The sequence below is a fragment of the Anser cygnoides genome, chromosome 7 (genome assembly GCF_040182565.1).
Source record: "Anser cygnoides isolate HZ-2024a breed goose chromosome 7, Taihu_goose_T2T_genome, whole genome shotgun sequence".
Classification (NCBI taxonomy): Eukaryota; Metazoa; Chordata; class Aves; order Anseriformes; family Anatidae; genus Anser; species Anser cygnoides.
The window spans coordinates 34,310,992-34,337,879 of record NC_089879.1 but is presented as its reverse complement, the minus strand read 5'-3'; the positions used below and the strand labels follow the sequence as shown (position 1 = coordinate 34,337,879).

The window sequence follows — 26,888 nt, the reverse complement described above, 5'->3', positions numbered from 1 at the left end:
CACATATTTACACCTGAAGTAGCTCTACAAAAAGTTACTCTCTTTTCACCCAATGTGAAAAGGTAATTTAAGCATTCTTATGTGAAAAGGTAATTTAAGCAATCTTACGTTGTGCTCATATGGACCAGGAACACGGATGAAATGTGTTACTGCAACATGGCTATAGGATGGCAATTTTGTAAGAAGTGAATATTTAAACTTTGATATCAAGCAAGTATTGTGAGTTGCGCTAAATTTTCTGCGATTTTGATTACTTGAGAGTCTGGGGGAAAGCATGACAAATGCTGTTGCTGGGGATGCTGCAGTAGATCTTTTAAAATAGAAGTAGCTGATGATACCCTACTAAATGAATTTTCTCTCTCTCTGAAATGAATGTTGTGCTTTACGTAATAATAATTAGTGACACTCCTTTAGGACTCCTTGATTTTTCTGCTGAAAACAAATCTCAGGAGCGGTCATCAGTATCTCTTGTATTGCAGTTGTGCCTAGAGGCTGGGTACCTGCCTGGCGATACACAAAGAGATTGTGGCTTCTTGTATGAATACTGGAACAATCATATGCACTTGGCTTTCAGGTAGTTGAAAGAATGATATAAATTCATAGTTCCTACCCAGAGGTGTGAACAGTGCTACATTTTGAGTTCCTTTTATTAAATCTTAGTAATTAGTTTTATTTAGCCTGTTAGAGATATCTTAGCAAGACACCAAATGTTGATTTACAGGCTTTAGATACTAAAGCACGTACCACATTCATGGGTAAATCAATACACTTGTTAATTATCTTGTAAGTTTAAAAGCTTAACTTCTTGTTAGTCAGAATTAGCCAAATTTTAATTTCCAAATTCAACCTCTCTACGTACCCCTAATGCGTGCATACTTTATGTCATTCTAGTATCTCCCTTCTGAACAGTTTCCAGTGCTTTTCAGAATCCTTTTTGAAATGCAGATGCCAGGCCAACATGTCCAGCAGGTTGCCATTCTGCAACAGAAAATAGATGTAAGTAGAAGGAATTTACCCACTTCAACCAGAGTAGTAGAGGAGTATTCATCCTGCTCAGTTCTAGACTTCTTCCTATGTAGAGACTTCTTTCCTCCAGGAAGTTTTTAGAATATTTTTTCAGATGATTTATAAAATTAGTGTCAGACTATGAGAGAATTTTAAAATAATAAAGTCATATCTCAGCAGACTCAGTTATGAATTTTAAAATTGAACTGACAGAAACTTGTTTAACTTCTCACTCTGACTGGTAACTTGCACTTGGAGCAGGAAGAATATTTCCAATAGTACCCCAAGTTTGAAATGCTGCAGGGTCTGGTGGGAGTGGAGATCCACATTCCTTCTCCAGGGATATAACTTCACTGCCTTTCACCAGCTCTCTTAAACCTGACAGCAAAGGAGTATCATAGAAGATAGTAAAAAGCAACAATAATCACAAATTATTGTAACAGTTTATTAAAATGTGGGATGGCAATCTTTAAAATACTGAAAAATACTGAATGTAAATGAAATGTCTCACATAAAATATGAGAAAGAAAGCATGAACGGTTCTGTGTTCACTGTATTCTTTGTGGTTAAGAAGCTGGGTGAAATTATATAGGAGCACATCGCTACAGAGCATCACACTACATTTTATCAGACCGGTGGAATACATGACATTTGAAGTCAGAAAGACAGGTGTATTCATGCCATTTTATTCTTTCTGTCTGGCCTTTGCTTTCACACATTGTATGTGGTTACATCAAATTATTCATGTGCGCTAATTCTAGGTTTCATTCATGGGTTTGAAAGATGAAGAGACAGATTCAAATATAGGAAAAATGACTAAACCTGAAATAAATTCAAGGTGAACAAGTATTCCTGCCTCCTACCTTGACTATTTCATTACCACTCTGACCTCTAATCACTAATAAAGGTTTACTCTGTCTGGCATTAAAATAGGCTAATATGTGCAAAGCATATCTTTCATATTCATTCTGGGGCAACAAATGAGTGTCTCCCGTAGTCTGTGTGCGTGTGTTAAAAATATACACGTAATAGGCTATTATGTCTGAAAACTTGCAACTAGTGAAAAAAAATCAGGGAAGCATGAAAGTGACTGCAATTTTTATAGCAACATCAAAACAAGTTCATAACCGAACAATGTTCTTTAAAAGGTTGATGATTGTCTTCTCATTAAATATCTCCATTTCTACTGTGAAGAAGACTTTTCTCTGGTAACTCATTTTGCTTCTAGTTATTTAATGTATGGATGATAAAAAATATTAAGATATTTTCTGTATCTAAGTTATCATAGTTGATCAGTTCAGAATACACTAACAACATATCCCCCTTTTTATTTTTTTCTATTGTAAGTGGTTGCATTAATTGTGTTTGTTATATAGCAAAGAATTAACTGTTTTATGGAGAGAAAGAAAAAGGAATTTTTATTTTATGTTCCACTGTCACTGAGTGTACTACATTTTCAGAATAAGATCAAGCATAAAAACGTTGTATTATTCAGGAACCTTCTTATCTCTGGTAAGAAAATAAACGTTTTTGAGATTTTTGCTTGTTGTTGAACAGCCTGTTAGTTGTACAAGCAGTAGTGAACAAGATTTATGAGATCCTGAAAGCCTTATAAATGTCATGATTTTGTCCTAAATGTCATGCCTTTAGTATCATAAACACTTCTATTGCCATCTTCCTATCATTTGTTAAAATCACAGAATCGTCTAGGTTGGAAGAGACCTCCACGATCACCCAGTCCAACCTCTGACCTAACACTAACAAGTCCTCCACTAAACCATATCACTAAGCTCTAAATCTAAACGTCTTTTAAAGACCTCCAGGGATGGCGACTCAACCACCTCCCTGGGCAGTCCATCCCAGTGCCTAACAACCCTTTCAGTAAAGAAGTTCTTCCTAATATCCAACCTAAACCTCCCCTGGCGCAACTTTAGCCCATTCCTCCTCGTCCTGTCACCAGGCACGTGGGAGAATAGACCAACCCCCACCTCGCTACAGCCTCCTTTAAGGTACCTATAGAGAGCGATGAGGTCTCCCCTGAGCCTCCTCTTCTCCAGGCTAAACAACCCGAGCTCCCTCAGCCGCTCCTCGTAAGACTTGTTCTCCAGACCCCTCACCAGCCTCGTCGCCCTTCTCTGGACTCTCTCAAGCACCTCTATGTCCTTCTCGTAGCGAGGGGCCCAAAACTGAACACAGTACTCGAGGTGCGGCCTCACCAGAGCTGAGTACAGGGGGACAATCACTTCCCTAGCCCTGCTGGCCACACTGCTTCTTATGCAGGCCAGGATGTTGTTGGCCTTCTTGGCCACCTGAGCACACTGCTGGCTCATATTCAGCTGCCTATCAACCAGTACTCCCAGGTCCTTCTCGGCCAGGCAGCTTTCCAGCCACTCATCTCCCAGCCTGTAGCTCTGCTTGGGGTTGTTGTGCCCCAGGTGCAGGACCTGGCTCTCGGCCTTGTTGAACTTCATATAGTTGGCCTCAGCCCATCAGTCCAGCCTATCCAGATCCTCCTGCAGAGCCTTCCTACCCTCGAGCAGATCGACACACGCACCTAACTTGGTGTCGTCTGCAAACTTACTGAGGGTGCACTCGATCCCCTCATCCAGGTCATCGATAAAGATATTGAAGAGGACCGGCCCCAGCACTGAGCCCTGGGGGACTCCACTAGTGACCGGCCTCCACCTGGATTTGACTCCATTCACCACAACTCTCTGGGCCCGGCCATCCAGCCAGTTTTTAACCCAGCAAAGCGTACGCCAGTCCAAGCCATGAGCAGCCGGTTTCTTGAGGAGAATGCTGTGGGAAATGGTGTCAAAAGCCTTACTGAAATCAAGGCAGACCACATCCACAGCCTTTCCCTCATCCACTGAGCGTGTCACTTTGTCATAGAAGGAGATCAGGTTTGTCAAGCAGGACCTGCCTTTCGTAAACCCATGCTGACTGGGCCTGATCGCCTGGTTGCCCTGCAAGTGCCGTGTGATGACATTCAAGATAATCTGCTCCATGAGCTTCCCTGGCACTGAGGTCAAACTAACAGGCCTATAGTTCCCCAGGTAAAGTACCAGCTTAAGTCCTCCTGCTAAGTCTTCCTGCAGGTAGGCTGCAGTAGGCGAACTGTTTCAGTCTTTGTTCCTTAATTAGTAGATTTTTTCCTGAGTTGGTTTTCAAGCCTGAGTTTTTTAGAAGGATAGATGCCATACAAGCTTCCTTGCAAATATCCAGAAACAGTTTCACGGGTGATTTTGATTGACCTCAGTAACATTACCCAGTCCTCTTATCCCACAAGAATGCTCCCCACTTGAGAAAGGATGACAATAACAAAACAGCAAAGAAAAACTCTGCTAGAGAACAGGAAGTTCTCTTCTCAACGTGAATTTCTTGAAGACAGAAGTAAAAAATAAAAATGCATGAGTAAGCTTTGTTGGCATCTCAGCAGGAACAATATCTTGTTGTTCACCCTCACCATGACTTTGGTGTGCATATCTTTGGACAGAAACGATCTGAAAATACTGAAGGCGAGATCTGAAAATTGTAAAGTCCAGTTCAAATCTCACAGTAAGTTTTCATTATGAAGGAGAATAGTAGCATAATGGTGTCTCATGGTTACAGGCCATCAGAAACACACAAACGTGGAAAGAACAAACTTAGTATTGATTCATCCTCTATTCATTCACAACAGAATCAAGATACAGTTTTGAACTCAGTTATGTCTCAATATAGCTAAATGAACTTGGAAAAATTACACCAATTTTAAACCACAGTGGGATCAAAGTCCCACCTTCAGAGTTTGTAACAGGAGATTCTACGCAAAAACACTTCAAATTACTTCATCCTCATCGATGTATTCTTCTTTTCATTTGTTTTAACAGTCATCTAAAATGATCTTTTTCAGTTTTAAAAGGCAGTAGGAATTGGCTTTTTTTTTTCTATATAAAGTACATATTACAAATCATACAAATAGGAAAAACAATGGAGAAGTAATTAAGAAGAAAAATAAGACTCCTTTGTGATTACATAATCAGTTGTGCTGTTCTTAGGTTTTCAATATTTCCAATTTCCGCTTGTTGAAGCTACTCCAAAGAAAGTAAACACTGACCAGCCCTCTGATATGAGCTGCAAGTATCAAGAGAGCTGCTTGCCTATAAACCTGTCAGACTTCATTAATACTTCTCTGGATCTTAAGGAAATCCTGGCTCATGTAATGGGAAGTGTCCAAGGTAAATTATCAGCTACCTACAGAAAACTATGTCCTTAAAAAAAAAAAAAAAAAAAAAGTCTTTTCTGGAAGTAAAGAAAACCACACCATCTAGTATATTAGGCTTACACTGTTTTGATGTGCATGATTTTTTTTGTTTTAATGTATTTATTCATTAAAGAGTGAGTAGTACAACAGAATATTAAAACTTTCTAGTATGAGTACAAAGTCTTGCTCAACTGGTTAAAAAGATTTTGCGGGGTGAGAGTTAACCCAACCTTATATGGGAAAATTGTACCCAAATACTCAAATCTACTTTTAAAATTCTGGGGTAATATTTTCTGTAAAAGTGCTTTGATTTAGGTATCTCGAGAAACAAAATATGCTGCCTTCTACCTCCCTTTCAATAAGACAGACAAGTGGATGATCTATTTTTTTTCTCCTTCTTAACAATATTTTATTTGCTGGAACTATGATTTCAGGATGATTCATCCCCTTTGGAGAATTCCCATTGCCCTTGCCAAAAGAATTTGGCTTTTAAAAAATTCTGTGGTCACAGAACAGAAATTGAAGGGAAGGCAGTGGTGTTATTCTCTCCCTTATGATGAATACATTACATGATTGATTTCTGTTCCTGGGCTACCTAGTTCTAGAGAAACACCCAGAAATTTTTGTAGTGTGTGTGTTTGCATCTTTTCTTGGTGACTTTGTGCTTCAGGTGTTTGCTCCAGTTCACGTAGACAGTAGTTTTTTATGCAGGTCTCCTAAATTTCAAAGTTACCAGACAACCAGATTATAAAGGGAGATATGTCTTTCATTTCTCTTCTCATTAAACAAATATTTTTAAAATTTCCATGTGGTGTTGAATGGCTTGAAGAGAAAATGCCAATAGCAGTTAGAATATTTTGTAGTACAGGAGTTACAATGGCCTTTTGCAAACAGACTTTTAAACTCAAGTCCTACTCAGAACTTCAGCTAATCTGGATTTCCAGCATCCTTGACTCATTTGCTACTTGCCACGCCTTTAGGGTACCAAGCCTAAAAAGAATTAGAACCCTTCATTCTGTGTTGGGATTGCAGCTCCAAGTTATCCTCTCATTTTCATTTCTGTTATTTACATCTGGAGCACCTTTAAGAAAATAAAGTTGTTGGTTTTTTGGGGGGTTGTTTTTGTTTTCTTTTTTTTTTTGTTTTTCCACACAGAAATCTTTTGCTTCAAATGAAAGCAAAGGGTCTTTTTATGCAAAGAAACAAAGTTCCTTTCTATTCAAAAGCAACTTTGTTTTTCTTTATTGGTCCACCAGATCAAACTGCAAACTAAGATGCTTGCACAGAGACAGCTGGGGGCACCCTCAAAGCAGTCAGTGCAGGTCCCAGCATGGGGACCAAGTGACCGTGTCATGAATCTCCAGGTGTGAGTGGGAACGTGTAGGTAAGGCCAGAGGTCAGCCAAAGTCACCATCACCGCGTGACAAACGTGCTCCTGAGCTGTAAGGCAGGCAGTGTTTGTCTATGATCCTTGTCACAATCTCATGGTATATTTACTCCTGGTAGATGATAGTTTTTGGTGTCCTCCACCGTACAGTGAGCAAGTGTCACTACTGACTCTCCTGTGAGGCAAAGGAGATAGTGTCCACATCATTAATCATGGGCACTTATCTAGCAGCAGGAGCCCATCAACCTGTGACAAGTTTCTATTCCATGGACATTAAACTCCTAAATGCTGTCACAGTCCTGCCATAGATTGTAACAGACAGCAGGGAACAAGAACAAGGAGAGTTTCATAAACCTTTTTTTCCTTGAGTAGATGAAACTTCCAAGCAGTTATTTTTGCCTCCATTATTTTGTTAGACCCCTAAAAAAGTTTGAAAAAGGGTCCATTTCAACTGTACCCCAATCCATTTGGCAGATATTGATTCTCTTTTGCCTGTTCCTGTTGGAGTTTGATCACTAACATCCTCTCTGTTTGCTACTTTATTTGTTCACTAACGTGAACCTGGGATCAGGGCATTTATTAGCATAATTGCTACAAGAGCATACAGCTTTGTTCCTGAATAGGTTTGATATAAACAGTGGCTAATTCTCTTTTAAAGTCTCAGAAGCTGAGAAGAAGCTGATATTTTACAAGACAGATTTTTTTTTCTTTCTACACATGATCTTTTTAAACAGTACTGACACACAGAAAATATGGAAACTACTTATAAAAAATATTGAACTGTTTATGTACTTTGAACAAAATAATCAGAATTGGATCTGTAGTGATCACAGACATGCTCCCTGCCCAAGTGTTAATCTTATTGACTTAGGAAATGAATACTGATTGTAAAGAAGAAATATAACGAATAAAATAATAATATATATATTTTTTTTTCCCAAAGTGTGCAGAACACAGTCATATCTGAAATTTTGATATATTCATCATAGGAGTGAGCTGCAAAGTGCAGATCCCTAATTCCTGCATTTCACACAGGCTTATATTCAGGGGGTTTCTGCTGTTCTAACAGCAAAAGTTCATTAAAATACATCATAGGAGAGAGAAAAGATGGAAGGAAAGAGATCATATTCCTATAGCTTGTCATGATTTTCCATATCTTTAGTAAAGAACTTCAAAACAAATTCAGTGAGCCCAGCACTACCAAACGTCTCTCTGGGGAGGAGCATGGTAAGACTGCCTGGGACGTAGTGAGGAGTTTAAGCATGGTATGACACATCACCTACTTTGGAGATAAATAGCATAGGGCCCCTTTGGGACTTGCACTTGCCAGAGGCTGCCCCAGCCCCTAATCATTTCCTTGATGCATGAAAAGAAGTGTAAAAAATAAAACTTTTTTTCTGTTTTTGTGGCAACTCTGATCAGAACAAACTATTAGAGATACATCCTCTGAAACACTGAATTGTTGTTTTGCACCGAGGCAACAAAACCCCAAAGACCCTGAAATACAACACAAATAAAAAGCACCTGCTTTTGCCACCAGAATGGTCCTGTGTACATGTGTATTAAAACTGAAACAGGACCCTTAGATGCTGAGAAGGAGATTTTTTTTTTTTCTTCGTATTCCCCATTATTCAAGAAGTCTTTGATAAAAGCAACTTGTCTTGGAGGTCTGAACAGAAGGTCAAACCTGCTCCAAAGCCTTCAAGGAAAATCCACTGTGACAGGAGTAATTCTGTCACTGCATCTGGAAGTGGATATCATTGTTGTCTTTTATTGCTATTTGGACATATTAGCACAATAATACTATCATACGTGATGTAAACATTGTGAATTTAGAGCGTGCAGCACGGATTTTTAGCCCTACCTGGAGCTTCTGAGGCTAGAGCCAGTAATAATACTGCCGTATTCCAGTGAGGAGGCATCACGACTGTCACTGGTAACAGGCGGCTGTGACCTTCCCACAGCAAACTTTATCAGAAAGCTAGGGGCTTTTAGGAACTCACCCTGCAGGGAGACCACGGCTGTGCTGTGTTAATCGCAGCGGCCACAGACCCTTTGTGACAGGCTCTTTTGTTACAGAGGGCAGGGAGGTGGGATGCAGGGGCTCGATCTGGCAGCAAAGGCAGCCCTCTAAGAGAAGTGCTAGGAATTTGGAGGGAGAGACTGTGTGAGGGTGTCAAGCTAGGAATCCCTTTGATTCTATCTATCAATCAGTTCCTAAAACAACGTATTTACATTTCTAAAAATGCAGAAGTGACTGGGGTGCTTTGGGGCTGCAGAGGAAGCGAAGGCGGGTTGTATTCCTCTGCCTCCCTGTAATTCCAGCCGTCTTTCACAGCTGTAAATCTTCCTCGGAAAGCTTTGAAAGTCTTTTTGAGCATTTAAAGCTTGGGTGGTCAGGGTCAGGTGAGTTCCTTCCTCCCTCTTTCCCCACACAATGAATAGTTTTAAGAGGCCTACCCTTCTAGTTAGGTTTCCTTATCTGCCCTTTTCATGTCCCTCTCCCTACAGGAAACAAAGGGGCACATACAACTGGCTAGGGACTGTATAATTCTTAATACAGATTTAAAAGGCAAAAATTATCCTTTTCTTGTATATTCCCAGAAGACAGGATCAGTATCTAGTGAACCCACGTAGTCATAGATGCAGTTAGTTATGCTTGCATGTTGCGCTGCTGCCTTCTGAGCCATACCTGAGAATATTGTGTTACACAGAAGAAAAAAAAAAAAACACAACAAGCACCAATAAATAGTTTCCAAAGGAATGAAATGCTCTGATCTTAAAATACAGGGCCATATTCAGGTCCCATTCATTCACATGCAAAAGATACTGCTTATATAAGCATGTGCCAATTCTACTTTTTACTCACTTGTGTCCAGTTTTGAATACCTGCTTTGATCTGTGAATGAATAGTACATGCTGTTGCAGATAATAGGACACGTTATGTATTTCGGCAGAAAGCAGCTTGAAAACAATGTTTTGTTCCAGCAGTGATTTTGAAGATACGTATGATGCTCTGAACAGAAGCTAGACCTTCCTTTCCCATTGGTTATTTTAAAAATGTCTTGTGCCTATGTAAAAATGCTGCAGATAGCTGTGTTTCTCAAAGACTGAACTGCAGTCTGCAGCACATACATCACATTAATTCCTTTGACTTTTAAAATTTTTATCTCCCTATTATTGTCTAATATCGACAAAATGTCTGTACCTTTGAAAATGGAGGTCTGATTATTAGGACCCTTCCAAGTCAGGTCTTGTCCATATTACGAAATGGGAACAAGGTTTAATCACAATTACCTGCCATGCTGAATATGATTTGCTCTGATCTACAGTGACAGGTCAGTTATGGTCGTCATTATGTCACATCTCCATGCAACAAAATTTCATAATGAAAGCAAGTCCACAGCTAGTGAGTTTTAGGAAACACGATGCACCACTTGTTGTGTATGTAAGAAAAAGACTTTCATGGAACAGTGTGTACTGGGACACAGAAAGAAATACTAAAAGCTGTGAAAGTTCAAACCATACTTTGTATCTAAATCACCTTTTAGAAGCTTTAATATCAGCAGACTGTTTTTAAAAAGTGATGTTCTTTCAGTGGGGTCTAGGAAATTAGGGCATTTGTGACTGCAGTAAGTATCCTGAAAAGGACAAACTTACCACAACTACATGAATTTCTGGACCTCTCAGAAAAGACATCACAGCTTTTACAGGAGCTGGGACAGTGCCAGAACTACCTGTCTTCAGGATTAATTTGCAGCTCTGCAGAGAGTCCTACCTTGTAAATCTAAACTGAGTTAAGGACTGGATCCTAAATTCCTTTGGTTTCAGCAAGACTTTGGATCTAAATAACCATATATATTTCATTATTTTAGCGTTTGATAACACAACTTATTGAAGAATCTTGTAATTTATGGCATCATGCCAGTAACTGACCAAATCAAAGCCTTCAGCTTCTTACATATATCTACAGAAGAGCTCTTTTTCAGTATTTTTTTCTCTTTTAGGAAATAATCCAGAATATTTACAGTATAGTTAGCTTTGTTTTCCCCAGTTTCTTTCTTTCATTTTTTAGATGTCAAGATAGTTTCAACTGGGCCTTGGTCTTTGCTTTCTTTAAACCTATGTAGCCTCCCCTCTCTTACTAAGAGCTCAGTTTCTGTATGAGTTGTGATAGTCAGGACAAACTTCTCTTTCTTAACACTATGAGCCAGTTTTATCATTTTGGAAGACTAAATCTGGATTTCTGAATTTATGTTCCTGGCATGCATTTATATGTCCTAATTGGAGAACTTGTTTGTTATAGTTTATATTTCAACTTGTTTGTACAATGAAGTTATAATAATAGGGTCATTATTTCCAAAGTCGAAGTCCCCCATATTAGAGATGCCTGGCAGAAGGTAAATTTGAATAGACCATGGTCAGCACCTTATAAAAGTCAAGTGCTTCCAGTGGAGCCCAGAAAAAGAGTAGCACCCAAACTGACATTTTGGAATGGGAGCAGGATGCTGGATGAGAAAAAACTGTGGCACATGTAAACAGGTGAGCTAGAAAACCTGCTGTATTTACTAAAAATCGTTTATATTACTGCTCTAAATATACTCTGGCTTTAAATGAGGCTGCTCCTAGTTATTTTAGAATCGTAATTGTTAGCCTTAAATAGTATTGTAGTCGGATTTAGTCCCAGAATTGCAGTGAAGCACTTGCTTTGGTAGTTGAGTGACTCAGACAGTAATACCAAATTCCTAAATCAAGGTGAATAGTACAATGCTATCTACTGGTATGATAACCATTCTGTTTTTTTTCCAAAGTTTAGCCTTGACTTGACTCTGTAGCCAGCCGTACACAAAGAAGTTACATGGCCAACATCCACCTGATTTACAGCATAGCGGCCATGGCCAAGGGCAACCTCTGTCCCACACACCTAGCAGGGACCGAGTACCCACCTCTGATCTACTGAGCCACCTTCCTTGCTGGCTTGCTCCACCTTGCTCTGCGAGCACTGCCGTGAAGGTGCTCTCGGCCCTCTGTGGTCACAGCAAGCACTAGCTGGGCCCCACCACAAGCTCTCCCAGCAATTCCCATCTTTGACTTCTCTGGGAAATCCTACTCTATTATCAGTTCCTTTCTAATGACTCTGCAGTATTTGCAAGGGAATGGAGGCATATACTTCTCCTCTGGGTGCATAGAAACTACAGAAAGCTTCAACTGTACTATAGGAGGAGAAATCCTGGTGCTGTGGTGATGGTGGGAAGAAATTAATAGTGAGCTCTAAAGAGAGTTTTCTCCCATCCAAATGCCAGCAGGGCTATTTGGGTGGGAGAAACGAATGATGGGATTTGCTTGAGGTTTTCCGTTTGTTTCTTTTGATTATTTTTTATTTACTCCTTTGAACTTGTGACTTGAAGAGTTGAAAGCAAAACCTGAGTAATGTCTTTTTTTGTCACACAGAGCTAGACAGTAGAAAACAACATCACATTTATAGGATGAAGGGTAACTGCAGCAGCTCTTAAATGGTGGTGTCAGGCTAGTGAGCAAACCACATGATAAAAGCTGTGCTGCACTGCTGAAGACAAAACTCACCTGCTTTCGAGTATGTCTCTTACACGTGGGTCAGAATGCAAATTCACCACTCACAGGAAATTTCATTGACTCAGTAGTAAATTTGTAAACTTGAATGGGGTATAGGCAAGTGTAGACCTAAACCCAGAAAGAAACTGTCATAATGAACTCCCAGAACATGCTGAAACCAAATGCCCAGTTGCAGTGAAAAGTTAGATGGCCTAGGTAACCTGGCCCTGGTGTTGTCGAAACCACGTTTAAACGTCAGGGAATATTCTACTGCTCCTCTTCTACCCCTTTTTTTCTGTCCCTACTTTCAAGTGTGAAATGTCACCAGTACCTCCAAGTATAAAAATAAAATCTCTGCCTGTTTCTGACAAAAGAACTGCTGGCAGTTTCTTTTGTCTGCGCAGGTGGGTTATTTGTCTCTGAAAAGCCACTCCATAAATTGCACAGGCAGTCAGCTGTGGTGATTCTGGCAAATGTTACTGTCCTTGCTGCCCATCTCCCTGCTGCTGGAGAAGATTCCTCTTCTCTGCAGTAGTGTGAAGAAACTCCTCTATTTCTCCTAGAAATTAATAATAAATAAATAATAATAATAATAATAATAATAATAAATTCTTTAGCTCATTTTTATGTCTCTTTAATAGTCTTCTTCAGGTAAATTTACTAAATAGAGATGTTGTCTCTCCTACTGCCAAAAAACTTTTCAAAGGAGATCTGCCCTGCTATGGAGGAATCCATGTATTTAGCATCTCTCAGGAGAATTACAAGCCCAAAAGTTGTGTGCTTCATCCCAGAAGATGGTTTTTCTATTGCATGTTTCCTCATGCACCTTGTACATGCACTCCCGTGTTCCAAGACTATGTAGGCTTCTGGCTTAAGTTTAGACTATTGGCTTAGGTTTTTCCATCATAGCTGAAAAACTCCTCCCAAAGATTTATGAGTTATTTGTTTCTCTTTCCATGTATTAAGTAGCATCTAATACTACACTGGACTAATAACAAAAGGAAAAGAGTGAATCTTTGTGTTACTGTTTAGAAATGACTAAGGTTTCCTGAGAGGTCAGGAATGGATATGGGGCTCCTGAGAGAGACAGAGATGATGGGCCAGAAACACGGCTGGAGTCCAGATGGATACAGGTGGGAAATCCCCTTCTCTGTATGCAGACAGGACCTTCTTCAGCGGCATGGTCAGAGGCACTGGGGCACGTGCCTGGTCCTTTCCAGCACAAGCTTAGGCTTGAGGAAATTTTCTGTTTTGCTCCAGTCTAGTCCTGGAGGCTTTGCTCTCTAGTTCAGTCTGTCGTCTGGGTCTCTAAATTTAGTGCAACTAAGTCTGTCTGGATTAATTTTCTCCTAACCATGCATATTAAGTAATCGTGCCTGTACCTCTGCAACTTTTCTGTGGCTTGTTACGTTTATATATTAATAACAATTAATTAATAATATAATATAATTAATTGCCTTTTTCAGAGCTGTATATAAATATGTGCAACACTTGATTGTAAAAATGTCTTCTGTAGTTTTGAAGTGAGATTCAATGCCAGAAATAAGTGCTACAACTTCCTTTTCTTTCAAAATGTAATTGGGACTTTGTATTGAACTCCTTCCTTGCTCACACTTGGAAACTCCCCCAAAAGATATTTTCATTTTCACATTGATGAACTTCAGGAATAATACCCTGACCAAATGTTAAGTAACAGAGACATTCTGGGTTGGTTGGCTAAATATTTTTTATTTTCCTTTCCACATGAATGGAAAGTTTCTACTGCAATCGCAATTTTAGATAGTTGTACTTATGCTTTAAAAATAAATAAATAAATAAAAAGACAGAACAGAATAAAGATCTCCCTGAAGAATCCACACTATGTTTTATACAAGAGCCTGTTTTCTGTTTTGTTTTGTTCTGAGGACATGTGATTTCAAAGACATAGGATGTCTAGGTCAAAAATCCAGACAGAATAGATGTATCCAGTAAATTTACTCAGCCTTTACATTTTTTTAAGCTGTTAATAATCCAAGATTCACAGTTTTTAAGTTTTTAACTTATTTCTACGTGCGATATATGTGTACAATGATATATGTGCACAACTCTATTCTTAAATTTGAAGGGTTTAAAGCATATGTTTTTGAATTTCAACTGGGCTTTCTTTACTCTGATGCTAAAATGAAGTATTCACACAATAGTAACAATGTTATGATTTACTGGAGCCGGTTAAATCCAATTCATGATCTTATGTATTTCCATTGCAGATCAGGGTGTCTAGTTTCATTTATAGCTCAATTTCCAAGAATCTTGAATTAATGACAAAGTACTTGCATACTTTAAATGTGCAAACTTTACAAAGTTTAAATATCACTTTTTATTTATTTTTCTAATGCCTTTGCCTATATTGAGGAACAAACTTTAAAAAGGAGGCTGGAAAAAAATTGTCCTTAAAACAATAATTAAATTCTTTAGGTCAGTTCTTTATGTGGCATTAAGCAAGTTCTGTTGAGTATTTGGTAGTCTGTGAGTTTTAGCTTCTCTCTTTAGGTTTTTCCATGATAAAGTTCCACCAAATTAAATTAAATAATTTATAAAACAGCAAAGCTAATAACAAATGTTTTATCTAGTTTCATTTGCCATGACAAAATTAAAGTTTAAATAAGATACAAGGTGTGGGATAGATACGTAGTATTAGGGATTTTGGGAAATACACCTTTGGTGTTTTTATTTCTAATAAAACTACTGATGTGAATTGCAAAATCCTTAGTACAAAGTCTTCACAGGTGTCTATGTTGGAGTGGCATCTGCCCTTCTCATCTCATCTAAAAATAAGTATCCAGGGAAGGTTCAGTATCCCCAGAAATATTAGTTGCACATTAACAAATGATAGGACGATACACCATACAACAAGACCACTGTTGGAATTAACATTTGTGTTTTCGAATAAGTCAAAGATTCATAACTAGAGCTATTTTTTTTTGTTGACCTTCTCCGTATGTTAATAAGAGTAATAGGAAGGCTTATATTGTTATGTGTAAAATCGAAAAGAAAAAGTAAATGGTAAATAACACTGAATTTATGCTTTTTTTTTTCTCTACAAAGAAAGATTACTTCTAAGTGATGGCTCTAAGATGAAAATGTTTTTATTGAATGATTGTTTTCTCTTGTGACTCACAAAGACAAAGAAGAGAGGCCGTTATGAAAAAGCTGCCAGTCTATAAAATGTACATTCTTACCAACTTTAGCTTTAAGGACTTTGGGACTCGTTTCTCATTTGCCACAACGCAAATGTAAACTGTATTTTACAAACACTTCAGGGCTGTTTTATAATGCCAGAACTGTGAAAAGTACCCACAGGGTAAATGAGAATCAACCATTAGCCAATGGCCAACGCCTCCAGCCTCCAGTCTGGATTAGGACCGTTGAGAAAATGTCTGAAACAAGTCACAGTCTTTGCAATGTTTTATTCAAAACTTCTATTGCTATCAATCTGACAGGGAAAGAAGGTCTGTTTGAAAGTTATGCATGAAAATGTCAGTGCTTGCACCACCTTTTTCATATTTGTACATAACTTTCTAAATTTTTGAAAGAGTCTCAACAGACTTTGTCATATTCTGGTTTATTATTCCATTATGCCTTCACTGATGGTTTTTACAAATGACTGTTGAGCCACTCAAGGCAGAAGTGGTGGTTTGTGCCAGCAGGTTCTTACATTACCTGCAAGTACTGCAACTGAAAACAGCACACTTTGGGATTAAAAATCTGTGGAATTCTAAATTTAATAATGAGATGCATTTAGGTCTACAAGAAATGTATTTCCTATACAAAATATACCCTCTGTTATTCTTGGATAATGATTTTATCATCTGAAGTGTGCTATAGCAGCAAAGTTTCAGAGCCATGTTTTCCCATGTGTCACTTCCTTGTGTACTTCTGTGGTATTTGCAAGTCATAATCAACATAAATAGCTATTAGCATGTGCTGTGCTTACTTAGCTGGCAGAATTGTGGAGAACAAAGGCAGACACTGACTTACCAGACAATTTACTCTTGATTCTATACCAAACCCAAACAGCCTTTCTCTGGGGTTATCCAATGCTTCAGGAAACACCCAGATTCAGAATCCCTTGTTCCAGAGAAGAGCTGGATTGGAGAAGAAATCTCTGGGATCTCTATGTCTGGCCACTGAAGAATGGCTTTTTAGAGCTTGTGGTTTGTAGTATTTGTTCACAGAGAAGATTAAAAGAGCTCAAAAAAATTGCTCAATGCAAAGAGAAACAAAATGTTTGGATTTTCTATTTTTTTTCCTTTTCTTTTTTTAATGGATTTTTATTGAAAAATTAAAGGAATTAAAGAAAATCAAAAATTAGTGTTAAAAGCTAATAGGCACACAGGCCTTACTTGAAGAAAACAAAAGAATATCCCAGCCCCCAAAAAATGCACATTTGTTTTGCAGCCAAGCCTCCTGAATAGTAAAAGCCATAGAACTTGACCAAATACTTGCCATGAGATATTCTGGAAATTCTGTACTTCCTGCAAAGACCTGAATATTTTGGAAGAAAGTAGCGGAAAGCACAGGATAATTCTGAGCTCTTTATGCCCAAGAACAAGCTCAGTCCCCACCTACGTTCTCACTAATTTCATCTCTCCCATGGGAGAGACAGAAACCCCATCAGATGAGAATGAGACGACAATTTAGATAGTGGGGTAGCAAGTAAGGAAAAGGGACTGTACTTTATCATTTTCTGTTGCTACGAACTTTCTCTTCAGGACTGCATCACACATGATGCAGAACATACCAGATAGGGCCCTGGTGAGAATAAAGGAATTGAATATTGCAAAGTGGTGCAATGGGAGCCATATAGAAATGCTAAGATAAATACAGATTTGATAAATTACTGGCAAAGGCACTGGAGGGAACAATACAAGATGATGCAGTCAGGCTTTTTCATCTCTAACTCCTGTGACCCTGAGAGAAGACATGGCTTTCCAGAGCTCAGCACTCGAGGCAAGATGTTTTAGTCATTTTATAAATAATTACCCCCTGAGACCTCTCAGATTCTAGAATAATAAAATGTAGCTGTAGGTCTTCAAGTATGCTGATATACAGAAGTCCATTTCAGAACACAAAAAATACTGCAGGTCCACATTGCTTAGCTCTTATTGCCAGTGCTAAGGTGTGTATATGTGCTCAGCAAGGCATCTGCACAAGTTTATCTCATGGGCTGCACATATCGCTTGGCATGGCATGAGTTTTGCTCTTAAGGCTTCCAGCACGATAGAGGGAAAGACACGCATGTCCTTCCTGTTTGCAAAGAAGACAGCTCCCAGAGAGCTGAGGATTTGTCCTAGTTGTCTCTGCTGAGCAGCCTTTTATTTTAGCTCTACATCTAGCAACATCTAGTAGCTAATTTAAAATAAAAGATTTCAAACAACTAGTAAAAGGACAGTCATCATTTTTGCTCCTGAGACCCTTGTTTCTTAGGCCTGTTAGGCAAAGGGATAATTTTCTGCAAAGGAAGCATAGTAAATAGAATACATTTTTTACAAGTATGTGATTACTAAGGAGTACCTTTATAAAGATGCATAAATTCATGCACTCTCTGAGAAAGTGCCATCCTATATGAGCTCTCACAAAGGTTCATATGCACATCTTGTTAATTTGAGGCTTCTTGAAGGTCTTTTTTGTATCTTCTACAGGATGTTTTGTCTTGAATCACTTTGCCTGACAGAAATATTACTTACACTAAAATCTTTAATGTGAGATGCCCTATAAAGAAGTTGTTTCATTTAATAACGTTCATTGTATTAGTTCCCCCTAAAGTAATCACTTTGATGAGAACACACTCTGTGTTCCTTTATTTGATCTGGGAATAAAATTATCTTGTCTTTACTTCAGTATCTCCTTCTTATTTTTCCTAGAATAAATAAACATGAAGCTGTCACTGCAGAGCAGGCACTGCCTCTCCCTGTTATGAACCTTTTGATTTTTGTGTTGAGAGATTTTTTTCTGCACAATGATCCTTTTAGAATATGCTCAGAGTACTATATTTTCTTGCTTCCTTGTTTCCCGTGCACTGAGTAATGACAGAGTTCTTGCTGTCCCAGTAGATTATATGTCCTATTAAATTTTCTTTCCTCCTCATAGAACTGATCAGATTATTTATCATCAATAAGTTATTTAATGTATCAAGCACTAATTTTAGTAAAATTACTGTTATAGCAACTAAGGCTACCAGTTGTGAGATTTGGGCCATTTTATACCATTAAAACATACAGCAGCCCTCTGGTCTGTCAAGTCTTATGCATATGCCTGACTTGTGAATTAATCACCCACATGGGTGTCACGAGTTGCTAAACCTATGTTGTGGACCTGATCCATGTCAGGGCCTCAGCACTGCGTTCTATACTTCCGTGGGGCCACAACTTTAGCTCTTTTTTAAGTCTTTGTAAGGTGGAGGCTTCTTTGCAAAATCTTTATGGTATGAGCTTAGCTTCTGAAGTGAGGAGACAGTGAGGTATGCCTTCTTCCTCATTTTCACAAAGTAAAGATTTGGGTGATTAGTCTTCATCCAAGCACTTGGGTTAATCAAGTGTTGGAGAATGTTATTGATGATGATTGCATTCTGTTTTAGGCCATAAAGAACAACTACTTTCAGTGTAAGGAGGAACATAGGCTGGAGAATAATGCTGATAACTTACATTACTACAGATTTTAAAATTATTATTTGAAGGATCAAATCACAAAACTATTCATGCTAAATCTTGTAACCTTCAGATGGTTCTGCTACTGCCTGCCACATTCACCAAGAGCCTGCAACATGTGGTGGCTTCTTGGCAGTACTAGCCAAAAGATCACAAGGTAAAAAGGGGAAAAAAAAAAAAAAAAGAGCCCACCAGCTGTGGAAGAAATGGGTCTGTCACAGACAAGTTATTGTTAGCTGTGATTATATGGTAATATATATGTTAGCAAGGTGACGTTGCTTTGAATCCCAGCACAGTACTACACCCACTCACCAACTCTCTTTAGCTGTGGGCTTTCAAAAAGCTGTAAATGTGGATTTGGTTGTGTACTACTTACACTTGATGTACTAAAAATCAGAAAAATTCTCTGATAGAAAACTAGAATTTCCTGGGCTTATTTACTACAAAAGAGGTTATTGAGTCATGAGATGTAAATGTTGGATGCTTGTAATTCTTTGGGAACATCAGTAAGAAACACTGGACTGCATGGTTTCTGAAAGTCCAAAGTGGTAATCTATTTGAGGCACCTTCAGGCTTTCAGAGATGCATTTAAATGACATGTTATTATTTGCAGGTTTTCTTCTCGCTTTGGAGACAAGCCAGAGCCTTTTAACAACACATTATGCTGGTGACTGGATAGTTCCGGGGGCTAATGAGGAGACAGAAAATCACAGTGAACCCAGTGACCATTTCAAATCCAAGTAAGTATTGTTCATTTGCTCTTTAATCTGGTATCTAATCGAAGTAGGTGTTGCTCATTTAGTCTTTAATCTGGTAGCTATCTGATAAAGGCGTATGAGAAATGAGTTGACTGTGTCAGTGCAATTTGCCAGACAGTTGTAAGAAATTAGCTTCCAAACTGAAGTATTTATTAGTAGCACTTGTGAAGAAGCTAGCAACTCAACAAGAACAGAAATCTTGTCATCATTAGTCAAAGGACTGACACACTTGAAGGAAGAGAATAAATACACTGGGCTGTTTTACGGTTTCCTTGCCGAAAGAACAGCACTTTTTCGCCCAGATAACATCAGAGGCTAGTTAAAGAGTGGAAAGGAGGTGGCTTTAAGGACCAGAGAGAAAAGCAGATGCTGGATGTCTCCAGAGAAGATGGAAGAAGAGCTTCCCTGCTGGACCCTGGGGACAGCCTCCCCCTTCCTGGTGGTCCGTCCTCTGTGGAGGACAAAGGGCCATTGTGCCACGTTGTCCCCCCAGCTGTGTAGCTGTCACTCTAAAATCACCCGCCCACGTTACAGTCACTTGCAATTGTGAAGAAAGCTGCTCACAGCTGCAGGACGGGGAATCCCTGTCACAGTGCTGCTGCGAGGTTAAAAACAAGTGGGCCCTATGGTCAGGTTTTTCACTTATAATCTAGATTTTTTAAGAGAGCATTTAATTGTATTTACCTCTAGCCGTTTTTCATCGATGTTGAGAGGATCACCCTCGGGAAACAGTCAAGCTCTCTTCTCACCCTGTGTGAGACTTTGGTGATTGTTTCAGGTTGAATCTTTTGCACCCTAATTCAGAGATGTGCCTTTACATCCCCTTCTTAACAACTGGAAAAGGAGAGGTCAGCTCTCAGTAGGCTTCATTAGTCCCTTAAGAGGCTTTCAGGACCCCATGGCATGCAGCACCGGGAGAGGCATCCTATCCGGCCTGAGATTTGGTGCCAGCCCCGTACACTGTCCCCAGAGCCCCACCAAACCCACCCCACCACAGGGCAGCTTTGTCCAGGCACCGCACTTCCCAGGGACTATGGCAAGTGCTGACAGCTCTTGTGGGCTTGTTAGCCCAGTATCATCCATGGCTAGGTGAGGGCAGGGCTGCTTTTGTTTTTTCCTAATTCCCTTTCAGTTAGACAAACTGTAAGTGGATGAATATAAACAAAGAGGGAGCAGTCTTTGTAATTTATGAGCAAACATTATAGATTATGAGCTGAGGGACAGGGCTCAAGAGGCAGCAGTTCAGCAGCCAGTCAGAATCACCAACTGAATTTTTCTTTACTTACTTTAGGGTTTTTAGTGCCCTCTGGAAGGACATCAACAAGATTTAGACACAAGCATATCACTGCTGTAATGAACACTGACAAAAGATTGAGAAACTGGAACTGGAAATGCATTTGCAATAGTTCTGCTTTGGGAATTGCTACCATAATTACACCAGTTTAGAAAGCAATCCCTTTATAAGTGCTTTTACCCCCATCATGGATCACACCAGGGATTATAGCATTTTAATGACCTTGGTGACTAAATTGTAAAACATCTAAAAGAGTACAAAATCTAGGAGAAATTTTGGCTCCATTGAGGCCGTAGAAAAACTCCTACTGACTTTGTTGGAGCCAGCATTTGAACAAAATTCATCCTAATTTTCCAGGTATGGCTGGTTCCAGTCACAAAAAGGGGCTTATAATTTTGCCTCATACTCTTAACATGTGACTATGAGCAAACTGATACTTTTCATGCACAAATACTACAAACAACCTTGAATTTTATTTCACTAAAGATGTTATGACATGGAATACACCGTTTCTTCATGAAACATGCACCTTTTAATAGCGGTTACTGAAAGGGTGATATATATATGCCTATTTCTCCTGTCACCAAATAAAATGAAATTCATAGACCTGCTCTTAGCTAACGTGATACACTTTTTATGGCTAAATAAGGCCTTGAAAATGAAAATCTTCTGCCCTTCTCATGAGGTATATAGATCCAAATTAAATGAGCAAGTTACATTAAGGCATCTGCAAACCTTGAAAAGGGTGTATTGGCTAGTTCATGCTTCCCACGGATAATAAACTCACTCATCAACTGTCTTCTAGAGAGCAAGCCAAGGAAAGTGAATGTTGCCCTGCCTTAGCTTCCTTTATATGTTCTCAGTTTTCTGAAATCAGGCATATCTTCCGCAGATAGGACTACAACAGATTGATAGATACCTTAGGATCAGTTTACACATGAAAATGTAATGATTGATCCCTGGCTACTCCGTGAACATCCATTTAGTTTGCTGTGCAATTTCAGAAGTAAATCAGAATAACTGGTTGAAAAATAAAAGGAGGTAAAAAAGCTCACCTTCCTTCAGCTTTAGAAAATATGTGTTGTGTTAGGAAAGGTGCTAACTGACAACCTTTTTTTACCTGAATGGTGATAAATATGACCAAGCCCCAACATTTTCTCCAATGTGCAGACTAGCCTTTGCAAGAGCCTGGAGAGATTCCCACTGGTCTCTGCAGGATTTGGCTTGAGCTCCTTTGCAGCAATGAGTTCATGCCAGTGGATGTAAATAGTCCCGTAGGGGTGCTGCTGCTGAGGTTTTTATGTATATGATAATGTGCTGGCTGGTACAAAGATGGGAAGTTGCAACCACAATGTATGCATAACTCCACACCACTCATCCTTATCAGTAAGAGACCTTTGCAAGGACAGAAATGTTAACAGCCCCATAAACACGGGGGGACAGGCCACTAAACACCTCCTGCACCCTGATGGCCTCCCAGAAGCTAGCGGCAAAGCCGGCCCCTGGGAGCATTGGGTAAGGTAGGCTGATGGCATCAGGAGAGCGCAGGACTCTTCTGACTCACAACGGAGCCAATAAAAGGCACTTCCTATGGAGGAACCTCCTTTGTGGCTCACAATTTCCAGTGGTCCCAATGGTTGCTCACGCTGTGTTATAATCTTTTCCCTAGCTTGGCTCCTAGGCACCTCCTGGATAACAGAACTCAGTACCATCCGAGGAGCTCTTCTTCTAGCCTACAAATAACAGAAATCAAGTAATGTTTCACTCCCAAACTGTCACCAAATGTCTCTGTTCTTACATTCAGATCTGGAAGAAAATACAAGGGAAGCACAGTTTTCTACCCACAGCCTCAAAGAAAAAGAGGACAGCATGGTCAGCGGTCACATTTTGTTAGTCGAAGATCTGAGGTTATTCTCCTTCCCTTGCCAGACGCCAGCACTTGAAGTTAACTGAAATGAAAATAAGACTGAAAGGGCCTTTGATAATGATACGGTGCCTTCTCTTCACGTGTGCTCTTTATCGGTACTTACAGACATCTGAGCACCAAGTGGAGCCTTGTAGAATTGGCTGTTCTTCACGTTTTTACGGACTGTTTTCTCACTTATTTCCTGTTTTCTTAGTAGCAGCCCCAATCCCATCCAGAACCTAGATAATAATTGCATTGGTATCTCTGCCAGCTTTGTTTCAACTCCCTTTCTACTCTTTAAACAAGCTTGGAGCTCCACTTATTCCCCTTCTGATACATAACTTCAGCAAAACTTGACTTGAGGCCAACAATATCTAAAAAGGGAAAAAGAAAGCTTGGGCAGAATAGGAAACAGGTAATTCTGCTGCTGTTGCAAGTGCTGGAACTTAGACTTAGCATTTTCTAATAACTTTCTCCAGCTGCCAGTTACTTGCTCAAAATGAAACACATATACCGCAGGGGGAAAAAGGCTGATGTGTTTCTAAGTTAAAAGAAATGTTGTCAAACATCTGTGTGCCACCTGGTAGCCTTGAACAAAATTTTCCCGCCTCCCAGCTGTTGCTTGCCTCGCTCTGCCTCCGCTGGTCGCCACTCTCTGCTCCAGCAGTGGCTGCGTTTCAGTGGTTTTACATGTATAATGTCATGCCAGAACCTTTAGACTTCATTTTCATCAAGTCCAGACTCCCACTGGAGTTCACCTGGGCAAGCAGTCAGGAAAAGCGAGTGAGGGCCTCAAAGCCCGGTCTGGAGCATCAGAGTGCTTTGGGAGCCAGCAAGACCCAAGGCCCTGCTGTGGTACGCGGCCTGCCCGCGAAATCCTCAGCCCCTTGAACGTCCACCCAGAGCAACAGGGAGGCCTACGTTCGTGGGGGGCAGCCCCAGCACCCCTCTGATTTATGAACAGAAAACATCAAAGGCCACCCAATCTCAGACTGCCGGCTCCCTCTCCTGGCAGAGCACGGCAGTGGGAGCCGGAGGGGGCAGAGGGGGCTGCTCGGCACCCCGGCCGGCAGCGCAGGGGGAGCCCTGCCAGCAGCTTAGTGCGGGATTAGCGGAGCAAATCTATTCTAGCGAGGAACATCTGTGACATAGCTTTAGCCGCATAAAAAATAGGTGCTTGAGCACAGATAAAACTTCATTGCTGAACATTATCTGCAGCCCTTAAGGTTGGGGGTAGTGCAGTTCATTCTCTAATGCTTTGACACTAGGCTGGCTGGGCTGCAACTCCGCTCCAACACCGCGCGGCCTTCCCCTGTTTGCTGATTGTAAACACACGGCCCGCACGGTGCTTCCCCAGCCTGTAACTTATTCCTGGAGAAACACTCAGATACTGTCGAGGCGAACCTGTCATTGTGGCAGGTAGCGTATGGCATAGAGGCTCTCATGAGCAGCTTCTGGGCCCCACAAACATGTGCTGCATTTCCATACATGAAGGTGCAGCCTCCTCACCAGGAAGCATTCACAGCATCCCAGCGTGGTGAAACACGGGCCAAAGCCATGTCCCTGGACGTGATATCCACATCAGCACCAGGCACAGAGGGTGACACCTGCTGCCTTGGCACTCGTGCTCTGCCATGCCTGGGAAAGCTGCCTCGAACTGGGCCTGGGCTGGCCTGGCCACACCAGCCACAGAGAGCCACCAGGCCCCAGGTGCTCCTGCGGGCACAGCTCTATGATGCAGTGGCTTCCAGCCCCTGCCAGGACTTTTTTATCAGCTTGCTTGAGGGTTTTTTTAATTTTCAGCAGAGTTTATGGCTCATGTTTATGAGGAGAAGGAGTAGCTCACAGATGGTCATGTTGTTTTCTGTTGTGGTTGCGTTTTCGTCTAGGTGTTGCATCAGAGCAGTTTTCCAAAGCTGGTGATGCTCCTTTGCGGATCAGTGATTTGCTTCAGGATGCCCCTCACTCTCCTGCACTAACTGCAGCTCCTGCTGAATTGGTAAGGCTGAAGTATGGTCTTTCAGGCCTGTGAAGGGAAGATCAAGCTGCACAAAAGGGATTTATTTGGGCTGAGGCTGGGGCCAATAAAATGCCTCATTGTAAGTTTACCATTCTGGTCATAGGAGACTTTCTGTATATTAGTCAGAATGAAGTTATTGTTTCTTCCTCAGGGAAAGAAAAGAACATATTGAAAAAGAGAGAGAAAGACAAAGAGGAAAGTGTGCTTCTGGATTTTGCAAATATCTCTAAGTGTCACTACAAGATTTTACCTGCACACTCACCAATTTCATGTTAGGCATGGTAAGTGACTTATCTTTGCCTTATAGTAATGGAAAACGTTCTTAAAGAAACAAAGGTTCCTCTCTGGCAGATACTCATCCAGTTCCTTAGCTAGTGCACATTCCTGCAGCCATCATCAGGCTGTAGTAGTATGCTGTCCTACAGTTAGGTTATTATTTGCTCAAAACGGGTTTCAGTTGAAGGTATTATAAGAAAGTGTAAGTCTATTTGTCCCCTGGAAAACAGTGGTTCATTTTCTTCCGTTACCTCTGATCAGTATTTTGTCCCTAGAAGTAATTACAGGCTTGTGATAAAACCAAAGCTCAAAATGAATGTACTGTATTCAGAAATATGTCTCACAATCGATCACTAAGTGTTGGGGAACACTCCCAGCTAACACAGCATTACTGTTACCTGATTATACGTAGCTGTATTAATCAGATGGAGGATATATTTTCAGACATCTGAATATGTTAATGTTTTTTCTCAGAACATTATCTTTTAACTCTGTACCTACTTTTCTCAGTTTGCACATTTTCTTAAAGTATAGAAAGAGTATTTATGTACTTCAGGTTCTGATTCCCCACAGCTCAGGATGTGGCCCATTGCTGTGGTATGTGACACAGCTAGTATTGAGAAAAAGGGAGGTTACACCTAATGCTTTTTTTTTTTTTTCTTTTTTATTTATTTATTTTCACCTGCCCTCCAGCCAGGCTAGGTAATTAGCTTGAAATTTGAGAAACAGTTTGTGGTCTCAGATGGAGAAGGCAAAGATGAGTCAGTGAGGAGGAAATTTTCCAACCTGGAGCAGCACTGGATAAAGCGGTGGTGTTGGCCCTTCTGAGCAACAGCAACCCCGGCAGCAATTCCTCCTCTGAACCTGAAAGTCTGCATTTCCTGAATCGACAGGCCCAGAGCAGGGCTTGCTCTTACCTCCATTACTCACGTCAGAGCTCTAGTCATGTCACTGACTACACGTGTGGTTTATGTCAGTGCACGACATGACTGGTACCTGTTTTGTAGCCATGAGAACAGCGAGCAGTCATTTCACTAAACTTTGTAATTGATCACTAAGGGATGCGACAAACTTCTCCTTTAATCAGAGTCCCTAAATCAGAGCTGATTGGAAAGGGTACTCAGCTAGAAGCAGTTGGGGCTGATACAAAAACAATGGGGCAAAATAATGGTATGGCTGCTTCTGTGTAGCAGATCAGTTTAAATGCTAGTCTCTTTTAACCCTACAATTTTTTACATGAGGAGAGTGGTATGTGTGTGCCCATAGGCATACATGGCAGACTGCAGCTGGGTACTAACTCTCTGTCGTGTATTTTTGCAGGTCAGTGCCACTCTGGATAGAGCCGTCATTCTGCCTCCCAAGCACCTGTTCAGGAAGAGATCTTAAAACACATTGTTTCATGTAAAAAACATTCAGTCTTTTGCTTCCGGAAGCTGATGTAGAAGGACAGCACTGCTCTTCCTTAGTTTACAGACCAGTTTGGCCACACAGCTTGCTAGGTAAGGACAGGCCAGCACGCTTGTATTAGTGCCAGGAATATTGCTACTGATGGAGCTGACTGAACCATGTTGTATCAGCTGCATCCATGTCAGAGAAGCATGTCCAAGACTAGTTGCAGCTAACAAGGCTCTATTTGAGGGGAGAAAAAATGACAAGAGAGTGAAATTTAGGACAATTTCAAGTACAGAACAAGCATTATGAATAGATGAGCCCTAATAATGCTAAGGTCTTCTTTATAT

General features: G+C 40.3%; 1 long non-coding RNA gene across 9 annotated transcripts in view; it reads left to right on the top strand.

Annotated features, from left to right (window-relative positions):
- Positions 1–26,888, top strand: part of LOC106032688 (uncharacterized) — a 442,177-nt gene that overhangs the window by 405,150 nt on the left and 10,139 nt on the right. For 8 of the 9 annotated variants that reach the window (XR_010832749.1, XR_010832752.1, XR_010832750.1 and 5 more), the window contains 4 exons: positions 19,509–19,635; positions 24,743–24,852; positions 25,025–25,154; positions 26,470–26,648. This is a non-coding gene — a long non-coding RNA (uncharacterized lncRNA). Of the gene's footprint in view, positions 1–843; positions 997–19,508; positions 19,636–24,742; positions 24,853–25,024; positions 25,155–26,469; positions 26,649–26,888 lie in introns of those variants that run through there. The other variant, XR_007167420.2, reaches the window with a different exon arrangement.